This window comes from Pungitius pungitius, chromosome 16 (assembly GCF_949316345.1).
Source record: "Pungitius pungitius chromosome 16, fPunPun2.1, whole genome shotgun sequence".
In the NCBI taxonomy this organism is placed as follows: domain Eukaryota; kingdom Metazoa; phylum Chordata; class Actinopteri; order Perciformes; family Gasterosteidae; genus Pungitius; species Pungitius pungitius.
Window position 1 is genome coordinate 1,725,969 of NC_084915.1, and position 15,994 is coordinate 1,741,962.

At 40.5% G+C, this 15,994-nt stretch overlaps 2 long non-coding RNA genes across 2 annotated transcripts; one reads left to right on the forward strand and one right to left on the reverse strand.

The window, feature by feature from the left end:
• The first annotated feature begins 7,101 nt into the window (after positions 1–7,101).
• On the forward strand, positions 7,102–11,423 carry LOC119229380 (uncharacterized). Its single transcript, XR_009942520.1, has 4 exons — positions 7,102–7,208; positions 7,374–7,464; positions 7,672–7,758; positions 7,880–11,423. It is a non-coding gene; the product is annotated as an uncharacterized LOC119229380 (long non-coding RNA).
• A 782-nt stretch (positions 11,424–12,205) lies between these two features.
• On the reverse strand, positions 12,206–13,047 carry LOC134106175 (uncharacterized). The gene is made up of 3 exons (XR_009942536.1): positions 13,002–13,047; positions 12,815–12,849; positions 12,206–12,500 (listed from the first exon to the last, which is right to left on the reverse strand). It is a non-coding gene; the product is annotated as an uncharacterized LOC134106175 (long non-coding RNA).
• Between the last annotated feature and the right edge of the window lie 2,947 nt (positions 13,048–15,994).

A 15,994-nucleotide genomic window follows, 5' to 3' on the forward strand; every position in this document is an offset into this window, starting at 1 on the left:
ATGGCGACGGAGAAGCTGCTCACAGACAGGCAGTGATTTACAGATAATCCACACCTCAAACAAATACTTCCTGGAGCAAAACTATTTGGAGTAGCCAAAAAATAATGACATTTTGAGCGACACAAGACTCTACCGAACGTTTGAGTGTAGTTTTTATGTCTCTATGTATTTTAAAACTGCTCTACCAACAGTTTACAAAACATGGACCCTCTCTTGTCTTCCAACTTTGTCCGCACTCTAGCTCGCACTGTAAATTCGAAAAGAACCCCAAAACTAGTGAAACATAATTAGTGATTATGAAAAAAGTATAATAGATATCAACAGGTTGTTTTTTTAATAAAATTGTTAAGACTTGTGTCAACATTTTAAAGTTTAAATGGTGTCTCTAGCTGAAAGATTGGAAAAGCTGAAAAAGTTGAAAGTTGAAGAAGTTTTGAAAGAATTTGAAAATTTAATCCATTGGAAACCATGTTAAAAAAGGTTGATGTTTTTTATTTATATTAATTCAATTATAAGAGCTAAAAAGCTGAAAAGTCATAGCACGCCTCTCCTGAAGGAGCTGAATATTTTAATATTTGAATGGTCTTAATAGCTGAAAGTGTGAAGGAGTTGAAAGGTGCGGCGGAAGAAATAGAATAAGCGTGTTGAATAAGTTGAACTAGAAAATGCATTTCCTGCTGAAAATGCGTTGGAATGCAGAAAGCTGAAATTAATTTTAAAAAGTTGCTTAAAGTACAGAAATGAAACAAGCTGAAATTATTCTAAACATTGCGGAAAGAATAGAAAAAGCTGAAATAGATTTTTAAATGGCTGAAAATACATAAATGAGAAAAGCTGAAATGAACTTGAAAGAATTGCAAAAAAACAAATGGGAGAAGCTTCTATAAATTTGAAATCACAGAAATAGTAAAAGCTGAAATTAATTTCAAAAAGTTGCTTAAAATGCAACATGCTGAAATTATTCTAAACATTGCTGAAATAGAAAAAGGTGAAATACATTTAAAAATTGCTGAAAATACAGAAATGAGAAAAGCTGAAATGAACTTGAAAGAATTGGAAAAAACAGAAATGGGGGAAGCTTCTATGAATTTGACAAAATACAGAACTAATAAAAGCTTAAATTACTTCTAAACATTGCTGAAAGAATAGAAAAAGCTGAAATACATTTAAAAATGGCTGAAAATACAGAAATTAGAAAAACTGAAATGAACTTGAAACAATTGCAAAAAAACTGAAATGGGAGAAGCTTCTATGAATTTGAAATCACAGAAATAATAAAAGCTGAAATTAATTTCAAAAAGTTGCTTAAAATGAGACAAGCTGAAATTATTCTAAACATTGCTGAAATAGAAAAGGCTGAAATACATTTAAAAATTGCTGAAAATACAGAAATGAGAAAAGCTGAAATGAACTTGAAAGAATTGGGGGAAGCTTCTATGAATTTGACAAAATACAGAACTAATAATAGCTTAAATTACTTCTAAACATTGCTGAATCTTTTTCATTCAAACTAAATGAACTTGGTAAATGGACTTGTACACCGCTTTGCTAGTCTTCTGACTGCTCAAAGCGCTTTAATACTAGATGACATCTCTCACCCATTGTTACACTGATGACACAACCTACCATACACATTGGCACCTGCCCATGTGCACAGAATAAACAAGACAGGAGAAGATCCTGGCAACAAGTCAAAATAAAACATTTTGCATGGTTGGTGAGTGCCTCAAAAGTTTGCAAATAGTGTAGAAATTACTGAGAGCTTCGTGGCGATCCCATCAAAAACGCCCCTGGATACTTCCGGATAAGTTAACAGTCATGTTTTGATGACGTCATAGAGATGCGCGGTTTTGTGAAATAAAGATGGACACATACAGCGCCAATGACTAATACAAGTACTTCGTGTTTCACTTGGACAATTAAATGTTAGTGGACACACACAAATACTACAGCCCCCATCTCGATTACAATTGTTCACTCCTCAGTGCGCAGTTTCGCCCACCAGCGGACCCCCTCCTCCCCCCTAACCCCGGCTGGTCCACCGTAACTTTTGACGTGACGGACCTTCTTGCGGTCCGCGATGAAGGTTATTAATAGTATATTAACTTGACGCTTTGTTGCGTAAAATAAAGACCAAACGATCTCCTGTCATTCGCGTAAGGAAACAAACTCACGTGTCTGCAGCTCAATCACCGAAAGAACAACGTCAACCCCCTCCCCCGTAACTTTTGACGTGCTAATTAACCTAGGGACCTTCTTGCGGTCCGCGAAAAGGTTATTAATAGTATCACTCGCAAGAAAATAAACTCACGTGCCTGCAGCTTAATGACAACACCGAAGAAACAACGTCACACCCCCGCTTTAAGTTTCCAGAGGGGAGTAGCCTCGTTAGCAGTTTAGCTAGCTAGCACTCTAGCACTTATCGCTCTCACATGTTTGAAATATCTTACCGTCCAGCCTCCACATTACTTACGGTCTGCTCGTCCGGGGTCTCCGTCCCAACTCACGACACGCACGTCCATACGTACCGTTATCTAACCACGGTTAAACCTGCACGTCCCTGAGCTACGTCTTTATGGCCATCGATCAACAGCTGGTCGCTAATTAGCTCACAGCGAAGAGAGGGAAGAGATTTAGACAAAATCCACACCTCAAACAAATGCTTCCTGGAGCAAAACTATATGGGGTAGCCAAAAAATAATGACATTTTGAGAGACCCAAGACTCTACCGAACGCATGAGTGTAGTTTTTATGTCTCTATGTGTTTTAAAACTGCTCAAACAGCCGTTTACAAAAAGTGTACCGTCTGTGTTTTTTTTTTTTTAAATGTCGGCAGATTTGTATGGAAGCTTATGGGGCTCGGGGCAGACTTTGTCTCACAATCAGGCTCCTCACGCAAAAAGTAAATAACTCTGAGATTCCAAACTTATACGAGTCCAACCAGCACGGCTAATGTTTTCTTTTTAAATGAAGGCTAAAAAGTGAATATTGTGGCCGTAAAGATGAAAGTGCCTCTTTTTTTTTTTACTGAATCCTGACACGGCGCTCACTCTAAATCGCGGGACAATCCGGAAAACTCCACTCTAAATTCTAAAGAAACCCCAAAACTAATAAAACATAATTAATGATTATGAAAAAACTATAATAGATATCAACAAGCTGTTTTTTTTATAAAATTGTTAAGACTTGTGTCAACATTTTAAAGTTTAAATGGTGTCTCTAGCTGAAAGATTGGAAAAGCTGAAAAAGTTGAAATTTGAAGAAGTTTTGAAAGGATTTGAAAATGTAATCCATTGGAAACCATGTTAAAAAGGTTGATGTTTTTAATTTATATTAATTCAATTATAAGAGTTAAAAAGCTGAAAAGTCATAGCACCCCTCCCCTGAAGGAGCTGAACATTTTAATATTTGAATGGTCTTAATAGCTGAAAGTGTGAAGGAGTTGAAAGGTGCGGCGGAAGAAATAGAATAAAGAAAAGAAGAACAATACTTGGAATGCTTGAAGCATTCCAACTAATTAACAAGCGAGGCGGCGCCTGTGCTTGCCGAGGAGGAGGAGGCTGCTGCTGCAGATGACGACCCTCCACGGGAAAAGCAAGCACACGTGCACAAACACACACTAAGAGGGCCTGATTCCACATTTTGATTTAATTCTTCTTCAGATGTCAGCATCAACTCAAAGCAAGAGGCAGAGACAAAAAGGAACAATTATCAACATTTATTTACAGGGGAGGGGGGAACATTTATGAAAATTATTTACAGGGGGGAAGGGAGGGGGGGGAGGTGGGGAACAGGGGGAAGGGAGAATGACTTAAAACACTAAGACACAACACATAAAGGATAATTTATTAACGTCATTTACATGGAGTAAGGGGGGGGGGGTGTCCTCGGGGCTGGGAGTGGGAGGGGAGGGGGGGGGGGGGAGGGAGGAGAGGGAGACGTGTAACATGGCAGGCCACGGCTTGTGGACTGCCACGGCTTTTCCTGGTCGTCCTTCTTGGACCTTGCCAGGTGGAAATGGCGAAAGTCAGCTGTTGATAAACAGTTAATATTATTTTAACAAGCCCAGGAAACAAAGGGGAGAATGGAAAGAATTAGCAAACTGGAAATGGAAACTTACCATACAAGCTTTCCGTGTGCCTGAAGCTGCAGCTGGAGAGGAAGTCCACCTTCCTCTCCAGCAGCAGCAACCGCTCCGTGAGGGCTTGGCAGCCGCTGCACGGGGCTGCCAAGCCCCTCGGGGACCCATGGACCTGGGTGGAGGTCATCTGGGGCCCGGTCAGGCCTGCAGGGTCAGGGCTCCCCGGCTTGCCCTCCCCTGCTCCCCTGCTTGCCCGAGGTGAGGCCTGGTCCTGGTCCTCCTCCTCCTCCTCCTCCTCTGACTCCTCCTCCGACTCCTCTTGAATTACATCTAGGTGATTTAAATTAGAAATTAAAACCCTGTGCTTCCAAGTTTGTTTATGTGCTTCCAAGTTTCTGTTAATGTCACACAATTTTGTTTGTTTGTACAGAAAAAGAAAAGCCATAACAACCTGCTAAAGTTTCATTTGGGAAAATTTATGGAATATGATGACCTCTCAGCCCCCTAGTTACCAGGTGATCACAAAGAATATTAAAACAACTTAAAAGTACCAAGTGGTTGGAGGATCCCCATGTCCAGGTAGGACACCATGGGCGGCTCCGGCTTTGTGCTGCGGAGGGCGGCCAGCTCCCTCACAATGGAGGCCTGCTTGGCCCTCAGCCTTATGGCTTCACGCTCCTATCAACAGAGAAATTCTAATATTAGGAAAACAAACTTACATTTACAACAGATCCTGCCTACATGTTTGTCAAATTAAAACTAATTAAATACACTTACTTCCAATTCAACTGTGCTGGGGTCGTTGTAGAGGTGCCTGTGCAGGCGGACGAGGTCCCTCTCGCCGCACAGCTCGCACTCCAGGCAATCTGTTGTACTGCGATAGGAAATGAAAAATAAGTGAGTCCTGGAAGTGTCACAATGGTGGGTGCCGTCAAGGTAAAGGGTTAAATAACAGGGTGTCTTTGCATAAATATGACAAACCTATTTGAATTATTCTTACCGTCCACCGCTGTACATCAGCAGGAGCTTGAGCTCCTGCCTGTTTGCCACCATGTGGTCGACCCTCAAGTGCTGCTTCAGGTTGACTGAGCTGGAGTGGCACAGCCCACAAACTAATGGGTCCTGCAGATAGAACACCAAATTAAGACTCTGCCATTCTCAGCAATATATCACAAAGGACACTGTACTGACTTCTACTTACCATCTTTGACTCTCTTGCAATACTGGAGGGGTTTAAGAAAGACAAGTGTTAGTCAAAAATTTGCAAACTGACCCTATTCCAACAATGAAAACGTTTTTCTATTGCACGGCAGCACACGGCAGTTAATTTTCCGCTTCTGTACTTTTACCACTGTTATTTATTTCAAGAGGTTAAGACAAGTGCTGGCTGTGAGTGAATTTTTGTGAGCAGGTGTGAGCAATATTATAATATTGTCAACCAATATTTGAAAATTTGAGACCCAGTGTTGGGATATCCTCAAACAAACTCTTAATAATCTATTATAACGTTGTATTGAGTTTACAACATTTTATTTCATTCCACTTTTACTTCTACAGCTATTCCAAATTAATAATGTTAATTCCACATTCATATCTATGAAAGTAACGCGGCACATGTTACTGAAAAAAAATTCAGAGCAGCTAATAGCATCACAGATTGATGTTGTGCTCTATGACGCAGACACGTAGGTTATTGTTGAACGCGGCAAAAACCAAGCCTCACAAAGAGTGAAATCCCTCATGAAAATCCTGTGCTTCGATTATGTTTATATCTCCATAATAATTGCTTATTATAGTAAAATATTTGGAGTTGGTGTTCCTATATCAAAAGTTGCATTAACTAACTTAGATACCCAGTGTCATGATTAGAAGAGTTTCTTGCTAGCTGTATGTGTACGAAGCCAAACAACCTGCCAGCTAACGGCAGACATGTAGCAGTTAGCTAGACTAGTTATTCAAAGCTAGCAAACCAACATAATTGTCCAGTCAGTGATTAAGAAAGATAGCGAGGACTTAATTCATGTCTGCGAGTTTTAACGGTACAGGTGTCTTAATGGCCGTTAACATGAAGGTAGTCTTTAGTATTTTTTATAGTTACATTTTAGGGGACCCCCCCAAGAGTCCTAAGTCATTTCGAACCCTGCACAGTATAATGGCTTATAAACATTCTCAAGTGCATAAAAGCGCATATATAATAATGTTATGGTTTTAAAAATGCCAACAAAAACATTTTATAAGGAGATCCAACTTTTCACCTACCTCTCAATTCAATTTCTCCCTCGGTAATGGACGGGGGCACATTGTTACCGCCCCCTTCTTCACGAATGTGGGGTCAATTGCCCGCCAAAGCAAGCGCACCTGCACGCAATCACATGCACGTGCGCACACACGCGCGCGCACACACACACACACAAGGCTCAGGGCCGACTCGCAACATTTGAATCATTTCTGCCCGTGGGAAAGGAGCCTTTTTCAAAATCTCACGCACACTGTGCAGACACACACGCACACACCCACACGGATCCATTTAGACTCTACCTTGACTAAAACACTAGCAAAGTAGAATTTAAGTGCTGCCAACTAACAAATGGCAGCACTTTAATTCTACTCATCATGACATCACTTTTGTATGACACGTTTTGAAGCTGCTTATTTGATGAAAATTGCACTTTCTTGTTACTTGTTCTTCCGAGTTTGCACCTCGATGTGGAAATGCACTTATTGTGAGTGGCTTTGGATCAGAGCGTCAGCTAAATGTCATTTCATGTAACGTCATGAAATCCCCCCTCCTGCCATCGGAATGGACAGGCTGCCCTCTGCCGTTCGAAACGCGTAACGACATGGCATTTCCTCCGCCGTCAAGCTCTCCGCAGCACGCCGAGGCACGGAGCGCTTCCGCCAGAAACCAGCACGCGTCGGCGTTGACGCCGACTTGACGTGCGCGCAGCCCCCAGCCCGCTGGGGGGCGCTCCCCTCCCGGCTGCGTCCTGAGACCGCCGAAATAACACCGACGAGACGCGGCCAGCTGTTTGCCACGTCCGGCGAGCCGCCATTGCAATCACTTTTGAGGTCTTTTTAAATGCTAAAACACGTACATGGGAAGAGACACACCTGTGGTTGAGCAAAGGTAACTGACTCCTTTATTGGTTTTCAATTGTTCTTTAACTTTAAGCCTTTGATTAACTGGTTTAGCTATGGTAGCATCAATTACCCATTGCATTAGCAAGCCTCCACGTCGAGGCAGAGGCCTTGTGGAGGATTGAATTTATCTATTTATTGTTTTATCTAACAGAACCGTTACAACAGTGCCTCCAACTAATGGACTTGAGCATGAAAATATCTATGCTGGGCAAATTAACAAATGCAAACAAGTAGGTAAAAAGGTAAGTAAATAAAACACACACACACACGCTCGACAGTCTCCATTTTTCCTAATGTCCACTTTTCTCTCTCGAGTGTGGAGAGTGGCTCTTCTCACATTGTCTTCACTCGTTGTCCAACGGATTTTTTAGCAAGGCCCTCCTGTTGTGTCTTAAGGCATCAAATCGTCTGGCAGCTATTTCCAACAGCTCTCCCGTTTCTGTTGGTAGGAGACTTTGTCCTCAACCCCGGATGGCAAAAACTCTTCATGGACCTCTTGCCATCCGCTCCAGCCCTGGACGCCTTGATTGCACGCGGTAGGGGATGGACTCATTAAGCTTCCACACCAACGTTGTAATCTTTTGGGAGTGTAAACTTGGAGAGGACTTGCAGCTTCTGCATTTTACCCTGAGACGTTGCTGGACTTCTCTCTTGCAGGAGGTCCTTGAGGTGAGTGTAAGCCATGTGGTCTCCGTTCATCAACATCCCAACACAAATCTGGTAAGTCAACACACGGAGAGTGGAATTTGGAAGCCGTTGGCGATTTGGTGGCAGGTGAGAAATGACCGTCTCCATCCAAACCATGGACTTTGGACAACCAACCAGGACTTTCACATCTGGGAAGATTAGTTTGTGCCGACTGTTCTGGAGGTCCCGCCTCCAGCGTCTGGCAGAAGGGGAACAGCCTCTCGATGGGAGTTATCTGCAGCTCACTTCGAGTGCAGTTATGGAGCTCCATCCAAATCATGCCATGTTCCCTGTAAGTGCGCGAGTAGGCCAGACCTAGTCTTTCCAGCTCCACACAGACTTCAAGGGTCCTCGATTGCAGCAGTGGACAGTCTGGAGGGCGGATGACTCTCCAGGTGGAGCTGGACGTAGTCCTTAGAGTTCCACCACATGGTCCTGGTCCCCGTGAAGTACCGGACTTTCACATCTGGGAAGATTAGCTCCCTATGACAGTAAATGCAATATATCAGAAAGAGCGGACTGCAGACTTTTTGTCAGGATACGAGGGTGCAGCTGGAAGGCAGGTAGGACTCGCAGGAGTTTCCAGAAGGTGCTCCAGAAGAGCCAAAGGACGTGCACCGACAACTAGACATTGACAATGACGCGACCGGGGACAACAGGCACACAGGGCTTAAATTCACTAGGGAGGTGCAGGTGATTGGACACAGGAGGAGTCAATCACAGGACAAGGCAGGAAGTGAAGCTACCCAGGGACACAAGAGACATGAAAACTACAACAAAAGACAGGAAGCAGAACCAAACCGTGACACTTTTATTTATTCATTACATGTTTTTATCTTTGATATGGTGTATTTTATGCTGGTTTTAGATATATATTTTTTTAACTTGGGGTTGGGTATTAATGATTTAATTCACTTCTTTTTAGGTGGGTGTTATGTGCTTTTATAGAATTTTAACTTGGGGTTGGGTATTAATGATTTTATTCATTATTGCACTTAAGATGTTTATGTTATTTTATGCCTAAAGTGCAGCGTTCCTTCCTGTCCCACTATTCCCCGCAAGTCCTCTCTGATGTCCATCCCCTTTCCTTCCAGGTTGGACTGGAAGTTTGTGGCCGAGGGTGGAGAACGGGAAAACATGATGTGGACGCCAGGGTCCTTCGCCACAAACTTGCAGGCAAGTTGGACCGACCTTTGACCTTGACTCGTCCGGGGCAACCAATTCGGTGACATCCAGAGGGTCTGGATCCTTCTGCCCGAATTTGTCCATGAAGACCCTCAAGTCCTTCCGCTGAACGTAGCCGACGGTGTATTCGAGGGAGGCCTGAGGATGTGACACTGTAGTGCAGTACACGGGGACGTGCAGGTCTTCGTGCATGAAATCTCTGCACGCAAACTCACTTTGCTGTGCTCTTCAAATTTGTCCAGCAGATTGTTGGTGTTTTCCACGTCTCATCTTCCACGCGCCACTGGACCATCCGGGAGAACACTGTTGTTGCACGGCAGCTTTGCTGCAAGAATTCATGTCCACTGTGCCATTTTATGCTTTTATAGAATTTTAACTTGGGGTTGGTGTTCTTGTCTTAATGATTTAATGTATTCACTTTTTACTTTAGGTGTGTTTTGTGCTTTTATAGAATTTTAACTTGGGGTTGGTGTTCTTGTCTTAATGATTTAATGTATTCACTTTTTACTTTAGGTGTGTTTTGTGCTTTTATAGAATTTTAACTTGGGGTTGGTGTTGTCTTAATGATTTAATGTATTCACTTTTTATTTTAGGTGTGTTTTGTGCTTTTATAGAATTTTAACTTGGGGTTGGGTATTAATGATTTCATTTATTCATTATTGCATTTAAGATGTGTGTTATTTTAGTGCAGCCTTCCTTCCCGTCCCACTATTCCCCGATGTCCAGCCCCTTTTTTTTATTTTAAATCTTTATTATACCTCGAGTGCAGCATTCCTTCCCGTCCCAGCATTTTTTTTCTCCCTCATCCCATTTCTTAATGCAATTTTTACCTGGGATTTTAAACATTTTACTTTTTATAAAGATGTTTGTTTACACAAATTCCATCCCACTGCAGTTTAAGGCTAGGACGCCCAGGGCTTTTTTTCTTCTTTTTTTTCTATTAGTCCTCCTGCCCTGTCGACGCTGACTTTGCTATTGTGCTGCTTTTTTGCCCCCCTCGTCTCAAGTGCCCACGTCAAACACATCCGCTGTCACCCTGCTGCCGTGACAACAACGTGCAGGAACTTCATCAGTGAGGTCATCGGTGGTTAGATAGATGTGATTAGTGACTCGTTTCCGGGTCTCTCTATACATTGTGTTACCTTTATCCAAAACATGGTCCAGGTCTGCTCTTGTGATTTTTTCATTCTCATGAAGGAATGCAAGAAAGGTCAGTGAGTTACAGGTGCACTGCCGATTTCTGGATCTGCCGTATCTGATGGAAGCCTGGCTGTGGGATGCACGCACATGTTGTTCAGAAGGCTGATCTCCAGGGTCTATGCACTCTGCATTAGAAGGTCCTGCTGCACATGGATCATCACTGTTTTTTCCTCTCTCTACAGCATCTGATACCTGTGATTCACATGACTCATTACTTTGACCTCTAAGGTTCACCTGCTTGACATTAGAAGGTCCTGCTACACATGGATCATCACTGTGCTTTCCTCTTTTCACAACATCTGCATAAGATAGCAGTGGTGGACATGAAGCGTCAGGCTGACCTTCCTGTTCCACACGTTTACACTCTGCAGACATCTTTACCTCTGCACTGCTCTCAGGACCAACGCATTCTGCTCCTTCAGTAGTTGTTGCACAGTGTGTGTCATTGGGCCGCTGCCAGCGCAGGCTCTGAGCTTGTGACCTCTTACTTTTCCTTGGCATTGTTGTCGTTTCAAAAACCACAAATGTTGTACAAAACCAAGATATTAAATGAAATTTTGTCAAATATGACCTTTAACAAACCAGGATTTGAAGATGGATTAAACCGGTTTGCTGCGATTAAACAAAAACTAATAATGCTAATATGAATGAAAAATACTGTTTGGGGTTACACTTTTCAAAACATATATAAATAGCCTAACACTTAAAGAGATCAAAACATTTGTGTAACAAACACTAATATATTGAACGTCAAATTCAGTGAGAGCAACCCCAAGGATATTCTGGATTCTTTTGAGGTTTTAATAACCAAATTATCCAGTTGTTTGCCTTATTACAATATCTGGACAAAGCACTTCTAAGATTTAAATACTGCAATCGGGTCTCAGTATGTCTGTCTATGTTAATGAAGTACCATGTACTAAAGTGACCGATTGTATTTAATATGCAATAGATATTGCTTACCGAAACCTTGATTTATCTGTGAAAATAAATATTCAATGTAAAAACTGAAGTTTACCTCAAACACACAACTTGGAACTGGTTAATTATACTGAAAGGCGCGGTCAGATTTCAAATGGCTCAATTTACTTGTAGAAATCATCCTAATACTTTATTAAGCTATTGTTTATATTCAGGAGCAGATGTTATAGGAGTGTGATGGCTGATGAATGCTTCTGAAGAACGTTGGATCAGCAGGAAACAGCCACACCTGATGAATCCAATTCAGTATGAACAGGTTAAACAACAAAACACTGATTTACACAATGTAAGTTTATAAGAAAAATATGTTTAATTAGGTATAATGCATGTAGCAGTATGAGGTTTCCTTGTAGCAGTATGAGGTTTCCTTGTGCGTAGACTAATCAAGTTAACAGTGTTAAGTGTGAAAATATATGGGCTCACCAAGAAAACCTCTTAAGTACAAACCAGTCCACAGCACAAAGTCCACAGCAACAGAGATCAGGAGCAAATAACACTTCTCTGTAATATACAGTAGATTTGTAATAGTTCCTATGTATATTGACCAGAGTGCAGTTGTCTTAAATTATGTTAATTCATTGCACTTTTGTAAATAGTATATCAGGAAATCTACCAGATTAGATTATAAAGTGTAATTTCTTTTCACAATCTAATTATCCAATTCGTTGTATGAAAGTGTAGTTCAATTACAACAAAAATATTTGTGCTTGTGTTTTTTCAGCTTCTGAATTAACTTTTCAATTCTTTGTTTAGGCCAATTTTGTTAATCTCATTAATAGTACATTTCAAATGCTTTGTCAAATTAGTAAAAAGAGTAATAGCGTTGTATAAATATATGCGTTGATAGGAGATGGAAAGAGGTGAGAGTGAGAGAAGAGAATCTCTCAGATCAGGTACCAATAACCCGGGTGAGAGTGTTCAGAGGAGAGACAGAGAGTGGAGACTCTCAGAGTTCTGTTCAGACAGACAGGTATCAATGACCTTAGGTAACCAAAAATTGGGTTTCAGAGTTCAGGTTTCAAAATTCATGTTTCAAAATATCGGTTCAGTATACAGATAGAGTGGGATAGAAGAGGGATACAAAGATAGAGTTTCCAAAATCAAAGATAGAGGGGTAGATTTGACAGGAAAGCTAGAGTTATCAAATTGTAGACAGAGTGGATACAAGGTATAGGACAGACAGAGAGCCAATGGGATAGAGGAGAGATGCTGGACAACAGGAAACCTGCAAGACACAAAAAAACCATCCGTTAGACAATTTCCAACTAGCACTGGATCATTGAAGGTGTCACCTAACCTTAAAATATATATATTATGCTGGCAGGCACTTATTATATTGAGTGTTGATTTAATCAACAATGGACTATTCTCCTGGGAAATGTTGACAAAGGGACATTAAAACTGATGCAGGCTAAAGCTGTTGGTTGTACATCAAGAACTGTCAACGATGATTCCTGAGACGATGGGGGGCTCCCGTGACAGGAGATGCTGTAGGTGCACACATTGTAAAGCCCTGAGACAAATGTATGATTTACTTACTGTAAAATATCCAAGGAGTCACCAACACTAGTAGGCTGCAGTTAGAGACAGGAAAGAGGAGGCAGAAAGAATGAGAACTAAATGAGGGTTTTCAAGACTATTATTATGATGGGAAGGCATTCTAAACTGTAAACAAATAAAAGATCAGTTTACTTACAGTAATATCTGAATGAATGTGTGAGCTTACACTTTAGAGTCACCAAAGAGTCACCAGTCGCAATAGTCTGCCGTTCTAGATAGAAAAGAGAAGTTGGGAGGAGTAAGAGGAGGGTGACGGATGAAGAGAGGGTGAGAAAAGGTAGAAATTTTTAGTTCAGTTTATTTAACATGCTAGTACTTTCAAGTGAAACAATGCATTTCTTTATTGATCATTTCTGTCTCATTGAAAAGTCGCAGTTTTCACCAAAGTTAAAATATATGTGGCAGTTTTGTGGCAATACTGACTGACGTCAACAAGACAACATTATATATTCTTTCCATATGTGTTAATGCCTCTTAGGGACTGAAATGGCTCTATAGTATGGTACATACAGTCAGAGCCGGATAATTAGTTTGGTAGCAGCAAAGTATGAAATTAAAGAAAGAAATGTAAAACTCTAATTCCACATTCTCAAACGTAATATTTATATTTTTTAATCACTTTATTCCTTTATAAAAATAAATACATTTGAGGAAATTATCTTGCAATATATCTGGACGATTAAAAACTTCCCATTTGCAAACAAAAATTAACTATTGAATTATAAAGAAACAAAAAAAATACATCAACTTCAAAAATGATGTGGCAGCCGTCCAAAAAATACGATGCAAATGTTTAATAAATTGAAAATATCTACGTCATTTGCAGTATAGTTATGTAGTCTATTAGATATTTATGTTGCATTATTTTTAACTTACCACACACAATGCAGATAAGGATGCTCTGTTGTCTAAGAGAGGAAACAATATGACAAACGGACATTAAGAAGGTTCTATCTTTCAGCCTTTAAACAAAACACCTTAGGAAATGATATATTACATACATAGAGAAGTAGATAACTGCTGTTCCATATTACCGACATAATGAGTAATGAAGTGTAATTCAATCTCAGTCATATATTAACGTAATGTTGTGGTGGACAACGTTTTTATGACCTTAAAAGAAATAGACTACATACATAAAGCTGGTAAATAAACATATGGCGGAAAAACGCATCAACTAAATTAACTTGTTCTTATAAAGTCAAGCATTAGCTTGAACTGATCTCACAGCCAATAAAGTTGACGTTATACATAGATTTGCATTTTACATGTCCCAGCTTATAATTATGTAATGTCAATTTATTGAGTTGACGTGATAAACTAACGTTAGTTAATTATGTTTCTCAAAAGCAACAAACTACTTTAAATGGAATTGACATCGGATTTGTTAATAGAAGAGTGAAATAGTCCCGTGGTTACCACATGCTAACTTCTACGTAATGCTAAAAGTAGCATTACATATCACTGCGCACTCAAAGTAACAGATTATCGTTAGATTTTGCACAACCGTTAGGTAATATTTCAATTTTTAGCTCGGTGGCGATCGCAGACAAAAGACCGGAAACAGTACAAATGATTTCTGCCAGTGCGAGCTTTCGCAACCGATGTGAATGAATAAGAATGTGCGAGATATTGCAAGAAGACCCAATGTTATTTACATACACCTTCGGGGACTATTTTCTCTAGGCTACTGAAATGCGATACACAACCATTTAGTGCTGAAGCTATTTACTTACTATTTATAATTTCGCTGGTATCTGCATCATAGAATAAGCAATACGGTTTTGAGCAGTACTTTATCTTCAATAATGTAAAGCCTATTGCACCTTTGTGCTCAATGTTGCAAATGAATTAAAATCGCCTCCTTCCTCGTAATAAACTATGACACAAATATAAATATTTTCCTTACGGCACACAAACGAACCCGTGACTTTTAAACGTTAAACTACGTAAACATAGAGGCTAACGGAGACTAGCCATATTGACTGAAACGATAGATAAATAAGTAACCCAACTAACCAGTTAATGCCAGTTCAACACATAGCTTAATACTGTTAACGTCACATATTTTTGTCTTCGTCATACTAATGTGTGGCTAACGTAGCGGCTAGGCAAGTGTTAGCCACGAGTTGGCGTTGTCATACGGAGGGAATATTTCACGCTTTTATTAGCGTACAAATAGTGCACGGGTTACAAACGGACCGCAACGCCGTTTCACAACTATATAACTGTCATTACACCATCCAAACTATGAGCCCGGGGCTTAGTGGTACTTACCGGTCAAGACTTCAGAGGAAATTGACGGAGATCCGTTGAATGTGACGTAGAATTTGATTGATGCATTCAAGAACATTCGGAAAGTCATAAATCCGGGTATCGATGGAAAACTGTGCCACACAAACCTCATAGCTTAATTCATCAGCTATCTTAATTCATTTTATTAAATCCATAGATGTCCTTTAAGATCATTCGTATCATCACCAAGATACTGTAAAATAAGCTGATAAATTGACAAAAAGATATGGTCTTGATTAGGTAATGTTTTCCTTAGGCATTATATGAATTCACTAATGATTTTTTTAGTACATCATTTGTGACATGTTTTGTTAATATCACCATCAACACTATTAACCTGCTATCACCCGCTGATCAACAACTGAATACGCAAAAAAAGAAGAATGTTATAGTTGTAATTGTGGTAATTGTGGTACTAGCAGTAGAAGAAGTACTAGTTTCACTAGTATTTCAAAGCAATTGTGGGATACCTATTGTTGAGGTAGAGATAATAATTGAGGCTTTTATGTTGAAATAATGGAATTGGGTGGGGGGGGGGGTCTGGGAGACAGAATGTTATTCAAATGGACTTTGTAAAATAGATTTGTACAGAGCTCTTCTAGTCTTCTGACCACTCAAAGCACTTTAACACTACATAACATCATTCACCCTTTCATACACCAATGACAGGACCTACCATACACATTGGCACCTGCCCATCAGTAACTAACATTCACACACTGTAGTCACAGCTAGAGGAACAATGCTGGGATCAAGTGTCTCGCCCAAGGACACATTGACATGCAGGTTAGCCGGGCCTGGGATCAGACCAACAACCCTCTGATTGGAGGACGGCCGCGCTCCCCACTCACCTAGTCGCCCTAA